The sequence below is a fragment of the Osmerus eperlanus genome, chromosome 2, assembly GCF_963692335.1.
Source record: "Osmerus eperlanus chromosome 2, fOsmEpe2.1, whole genome shotgun sequence".
In the NCBI taxonomy this organism is placed as follows: Eukaryota; Metazoa; Chordata; class Actinopteri; order Osmeriformes; family Osmeridae; genus Osmerus; species Osmerus eperlanus.
In genome coordinates this window covers 2739331-2746673 of record NC_085019.1, presented here as the reverse complement: position 1 = coordinate 2746673, position 7343 = coordinate 2739331, and the positions used below count along the sequence as shown (strand labels likewise).

General features: G+C 41.0%; 1 protein-coding gene across 3 annotated transcripts in view; it reads right to left on the bottom strand.

Annotated features, from left to right (window-relative positions):
* Nucleotides 1–5688: 5688 nt before the first annotated feature.
* Nucleotides 5689–7343, bottom strand: part of asic2 (acid-sensing (proton-gated) ion channel 2) — a 168124-nt gene continuing 166469 nt past the window's right edge. For all 3 annotated transcript variants that reach the window (XM_062446264.1, XM_062446269.1, XM_062446256.1), the window contains one exon: nucleotides 5689–7343. This exon is cut by the window's right edge and continues 874 nt beyond it. The gene's annotated coding sequence lies outside the window, so the exon portion shown is untranslated.

Below are 7343 nucleotides of genomic sequence, written 5' to 3'. Positions count from 1 at the left end.
TTTATCCCAAAACACACATACTAACCCCTTTGGTCATTTATCCCAAAACACACATGCTAACCCCTTTGGTCATTTATCCCAAAACACACATACTAATGCCTTTGGTCATTTTATCCAAAACACACATGCTAACCCCTTTGATCATTTCATCCAAAACACACATGCTAACCCCTTTGGTCATTTATCCCAAAACACACATGCTAACCCCTTTGGTCATTTATCCCAAAACACACAAACTAATGCCTTTGGTCATTTTATCCAAAACACACATGCTAACCCCTTTGGTCATTTACCCCAAAACACACATGCTAACCCCTTTGGTCATTTACCCCAAAACACACATGCTAACCCCTTTGGTCATTTATCCCAAAACACACATACTAATGCCTTTGGTCATTTTATCCAAAACACACATGCTAACCCCTTTGGTCATTTATCCCAAAACACACATGCTAACCCCTTTGGTCATTTCATCCAAAACACACATACTAATCCCTTTGGTCATTTTATCCAAAACACATGCTAACCCCTTTGGTCATTTACCCCAAAACACACATACTAACCCCTTTGATCATTTCATCCAAAACACACATGCTAACCCCTTTGGTCATTTATCCCAAAACACACATGCTAACCCCTTTGGTCATTTATCCCAAAACACACATACTAACCCCTTTGGTCATTTATCCCAAAACACACATGCTAACCCCTTTGGTAATTTAATCCAAAACACACATACTAATCCCTTTGGTCATTTTATCCAAAACACATGCTAACCCCTTTGGTCATTTACCCCAAAACACACATGCTAACCCCTTTGATCATTTCATCCAAAACACACATGCTAACCCCTTTGGTCATTTATCCCAAAACACACATGCTAACCCCTTTGGTAATTTATCCCAAAACACACATGCTAACCCCTTTGATCATTTCATCCAAAACACACATGCTAACCCCTTTGGTCATTTACCCCAAAACACACATGCTAACCCCTTTGGTCATTTCATCCAAAACACAAATGCTAAACCCTTTGGTCATTTATCCCAAAACACACATGCTAACCCCTTTGGTCATTTATCCCAAAACACACATGCTAACCCCTTTGGTAATTTAATCCAAAACACACATACTAATCCCTTTGGTCATTTTATCCAAAACACATGCTAACCCCTTTGGTCATTTACCCCAAAACACACATGCTAACCCCTTTGATCATTTCATCCAAAACACACATGCTAACCCCTTTGGTCATTTATCCCAAAACACACATGCTAACCCCTTTGGTAATTTATCCCAAAACACACATGCTAACCCCTTTGATCATTTCATCCAAAACACACATGCTAACCCCTTTGGTCATTTATCCCAAAACACACATACTAACCCCTTTGGTCATTTATCCCAAAACACACATGCTAACCCCTTTGGTCATTTATCCCAAAACACACATACTAATGCCTTTGGTCATTTTATCCAAAACACACATGCTAACCCCTTTGGTCATTTATCCCAAAACACACATGCTAACCCCTTTGGTCATTTATCCCAAAACACACATACTAATGCCTTTGGTCATTTGATCCAAAACACACATGCTAACCCCTTTGATCATTTCATCCAAAACACACATGCTAACCCCTTTGGTCATTTATCCCAAAACACACATGCTAACCCCTTTGGTCATTTATCCCAAAACACACATACTAATGCCTTTGGTCATTTTATCCAAAACACACATGCTAACCCCTTTGGTCATTTATCCCAAAACACACATGCTAACCCCTTTGGTCATTTACCCCAAAACACACATACTAACCCCTTTGGTCATTTTATCCAAAACACATATGCTAACCCATTTGGTCATTTACCCCATAACACACATGCTAACCCCTTTGATTATTTCATCCAAAACACATACTAACCCCTTTTGTCATTTATCCCAAAACACATACTAACCCCTTTGGTCATTTATCCCAAAACACACATACTAACCCCTTTGGTCATTTATCCCAAAACACACATACTAACCCCTTTGGTCATTTCATCCAAAACACACATGCCAACCCCTTTGGTCATTTATCCCAAAACACACATACTAACCCCTTTGGTCATTTATCCCAAAACACACATGCTAACCCCTTTGGTCATTTATCCCAAAACACACATACTAATGCCCTTGGTCATTTTATCCAAAACATACATGCTAACCCCTTTGGTCATTTATCCCAAAACACACATGCTAACCCCTTTGGTCATTTATCCCAAAACACACATACTAATGCCTTTGGTCATTTTATCCAAAACACACATGCTAACCCCTTTCATCATTTCATCCAAAACACACATGCTAACCCCTTTGGTCATTTATCCCAAAACACACATGCTAACCCCTTTGGTCATTTACCCCAAAACACACATACTAACCCCTTTGGTCATTTCATCCAAAACACACATGCTAACCCCTTTGGTCATTTACCCCAAAACACATACTAACCCCTTTGGTCATTTACCCCAAAACACACATACTAACCCCTTTGGTTATTTACCCCAAAACACACATACTAACCCCTTTGGTCATTTACCTCAAAACACACATACTAACTGCTTTGGTCATTAAATCCAAAAGACACATGCTAACCCCTTTGGTCATTTCATCCAAAAGACACATGCTAAAACCTTTGGTCTTTTACCCCAAAACACACATACTAATCCCTTTGGTCATTTAGCCCAAAACACACATATGAACCCCTTTGGTCATTTTATCCAAAACACACATTTTATCCAAAACATATATGCTAACCCCTTTGGTTAGCATAGAATATGGAAACGAAAATGTGGAAACAGTTCAATGTATCACCACTAGATGGTAGAATAACCCTACTGCAACACATTTTAGGCGATAAGGAGGGAATTCAAGCTTTTCTTCATGTAACATTCAGTTATAAAAAATACATGACTATATCTTTGTTTGTCATGGTTCAATAGCAGAGGGCTGTGTGCAATACTTAGGTGGTGTGGTGGTGGTAAGGTCAGCCAGTCTACCACTAGCTTCAGTTCTCTTATTCTCAGGAGCTTACTGGAATGTATGTTTGACCTCGGAGCTCATAACAGCACAGATACTTTCATACCAGAATATCTCATCCTCAGCACTATGAGTGTGAAGGCCTCACACCAGCCAGAGGACTGGTCCTCTTCCAGAACTCCCACAGGTAGCTCTGTAAAATATCAATGAGCCGGGGAAAACAACTTTACAGTTCTTGAGACTAACATTGTAGGCTGGCCTTTCCAAACATGCAGTGTGTGCAGATGTACATAACTAAGATGAATAGGACACACACATAGCTTATAGATTGGTCTGTCAGAGAAATGCCCTTTCTGTTGAGGGACTTTGGCCACCCGGTACATGACGGATGGTCAAGTCCTTCATTAGCAGAGAGAGCCATTACACCCACTAACCATGGAAAGTGCCCTTGATTTCCCTAGGCCTTGTTATCATTGCACTTTAAAAGAGAGCTGAAACATGGTTTGGGATTTAATTAGCTATCAGCTCACTTGAGCAATAAACAGGTGCGACAAGTGATTAAATATGATTTGGCCTCAGTCAACACGCTGCAGGGTTGAATAACGATTAACTTGTTCCTTTAGGTCATCATAGGTGGGTCCCCAGTGCTGGCTGGTTAGTCAGGTCAACCTGGTAGAACGGAAGAAAAACACAGTTCATTAACACATTAAGGTCTCTCAAGTCTTCAAGGCAGCAACTGAGCGCTTAGCGACCCTTTAAATCTACAGTGTATATCTATTATAAATGTACAGTGTATATCTATTATAAATGTACTGTGTGTATCTATTATAAATGTACAGTGTATATCTATTATAAATGTACAGTGTATATCTATTATAAATGTACAGTGTATATATATTATAAATCTACAGTGTATATCTATTATACATGTACCGTGTATATCTATTATAAATGTACAGTGTATATCTATAATTGCAAGACCAGTACAATTACATCTGGTCTTGGACAGGAACAATGCTGGGCTCTCATAGGAGTTATCTTTAAATTACATTACCAGTATCCAACGTTTGAATAAATGCTTGAGAAACCTATTAATCTCCCCACTCAGGTGTAATATGGCAGTCTGAATGACTCATTTGGAGGCTTGACAAGACTGGCAGCTTTAGGGACCTGCATTAACTGCATTAGATTTTTGATTTTATTTTAGGGATTATAATGCTAAATCACCCCAACAAGTGCTGTGTCCCTACTTGAACTGTTTCAGAAAACAATGTCATTTCACAAAGTCAGAATTAACGATCACATTTCTCTCTCCCTCTCTCTATGGCATGCCACTCATTCCATCTTAATTATAAGTCTGTCTAACAGTTTTTGAATATTATATGTAGATATTACTCAAAATCTGTTTCCGCTGAATGACGGAATTAAAGTGTGATTAACTTGTCTAAGTGGTTTGAATTCAGCTCTGTGACATGACCATAAAAAAGAAAGATACAGTGGGATGTGAGTCGGCACCTCCATCAGAGGACAAGTTTGAATTGCAATTATTCTAATGTACTAAAGTACATATACATCCAGGGGTCTTACGCAGTCACATTGAGAGGATTTAGTTCTTTTTCATCAGACAGGGCAAATAGTGTGTTCACATATAAAGGAAGCTTGGCTGTTCTCATCCTCCGGCGCTGTCAGAAAGCTCGGCTCTCTAGTGTGGCCAGTGAACTCTGCTTGAACTGGGCCTGGAACAGGGGTGGGGCTTGGCGCTCTCTGGACACAATCTTCAATCTTCTGTATAGCTAGATATCCTCCTCCCAGACACAATACAGACTACCGATCAATCAGTACACCGTTGACAGTCGGATCCTGGCAGCGTTCATCCATCCAAATGTCTACGGCCATCTTGATTTTGTAAGAAGACAGAAACAGTAGCCCGTTTGAGCCTCCACATCTTGTTGAGCACGTGCCTTGAGCAAGTGTATGATGTCTCTGTTTTATCTGCGAAAAGAACAATGACTTGTCTATGTCTGTCATGAACAAAAAAGGACCATCAGACAATAATCCAAACACCATCTGAGCAGCCACATAGACGCTGGATCTCTGCTTGGCCCTGCTCTGATGGCCAATCAGCCAAGCAGGGCTGAAACCTGTTCGGCAACACAAAGCAGTTTTCAAAGGGGCATCTTCGTTGCCTGGTGTGTATTGATAACTGGGACATCAGGATCTACATGAGGCCCAAGTGCAGAAGGTTCCAGGACACTTAATCAGAGCTGGGAGTAGAGACGCAGGATTACCCCCGTCCTCTAACATCATGTAGAGGGAACCATGTTCCAACTCGTGCCTTTTCTCCTGTTCTACACCATACCACGAGGGACAGGGCTCTTGCTTCCATTCTCATCTCTCTAACCCCATGAAGGGAATGAGTAACATACTGTGTGTGCATACCAAGGCCGTAATCATAATATATATTGGGGGACACACATATATTGATATAAAAATATAAATACAAATATAAATGTGCTACGCTACGACAGGCAACCACACACGCTGTCCGAAATTATCATAAAAAATGTAATGTCCCCCCCCCAATGTTGACTCCATGGCTACGACCTTGGTGCATACTGTTTACTATACTCAGATACAGTACACGTAAGATTCAGACAAGACGCTGCTCCAAAATAACGTGTGTTTTTTTTAATCGTTTCACATTAAAAACACATACTGTAGCCAACATCACAAAACGAAAAAATCGGCCCTGCAAAGAACAATGGAAAATCAAAGCGATACAAACGACCAGGGATGCATTTCCCGATAACGATCGATCGTAGCAACGATCGAGCAAAAAACTAAACCATCAATATTTCTTATCAAGCTCTCCGCTTTCGGGAAACGCAGCCCTAGGCTGAGTCTCCCAAAAGCGTCGTAAGCCTAAGTTGATCGTAGAATCCATCGTTCGACGAATCTTAGTTTTACGGGCCGTTCCCAAAGCCATCGTAGCTAAAGTGTCCCCTTGAAAATTTGTAGCTCTTGAAAGCGCGTAGATTAGCCTACTCCTTACGAGCATGTTTGGGAAACGCACGTAAGAAATATCGATGGTTTCGTTTTTGACTCGATCGTTCCTACGATCCATCGTTATCGGGAAACGCAGCCCAGGGCGATGTTCACGGCGGCCCACGAGTCCAGACCTGTACGGAGCTCGTCCCAGGCCAGGCTGGACGCCGGCTGTAAGGCATACATCATGATGAGAGGTTCAACACAGCAGGGTCAACCTCAGGACAAGAAACCAACAGTTCACACACCCAGTTCTCTACATTACCATGACAACAGAGGCAGTGTGTGGATCGGGTCGTGATATGATACGATGAATAATGGATACGCTGCACGTGGTTGTCATGTCGCATTCATGGTCGAAAATCGAGCGGAAAGGCTCAGCATAAACATGAAACCATGATTCCTTGGGAAGTGAACCCAGTGAGCTGCTCATTGCATGGCCTGCTTTCCTTCCTCAAAACCTCTCTAAACTCACGGCTACTAAGGGACACCATGACTGATCTCATACTGTCTGGTGAAAGGCTGTCTGATTCGTCTGTCGAGATGACTCACTCATTGGCCTGGTACCCGTTTATGAGCACAACAGCAATTTTTACAGCACTATACAATACACCCTGCAATGGGGAAAAACAACAACCTTAAAAATTGTTCCAGCTGAATTCAATGTACGTCAACACCTAATTATCCACAGCATTTTCATAATAACAAAATAAAAAAGATGACGTGATGGATCCTTTCGTTTCTTGCTTGGGTTTGGGGTGTGTTTTGATAGTGGATGTGCTTGCCAATGATGAGGTGTTAGCCCTAGAGGGCCTTCAAGTCAGGTAATTATGAGAGACATTTGGCTTAGGCATGTTCTCTTCCAGGAAAACAATGTTCCACACCCCCTGACTAGCTGGGCATAACCTGGAGTCTAATTCATTTAAATTGAATTTCAGATTTCTCGTCAGAATGTAGTGCTGGTTCAACACATCTTTATGAAACAGCTCAGTGACCTGGAAATCTGCATTACATCTGTTTACATTCAAACTGATGTAATCAAAGCTGACATAAAAAAAAAAAATTAAATACTGACTTTGAAAGAGTCACTTTGTATGAATTAAATACATTTTTGCAGCCTAATTTACACGGGATGGATCTACATTGTTAAACCTTTATGTATTGTCAACAGTACCAACAGTCACACTCCAAGACATTATTTGCCACCCTTAAAAAAGAATCGACAAGATGGACACGGTAGGTCACATATGAAATCTGATATAAAGAACCATAT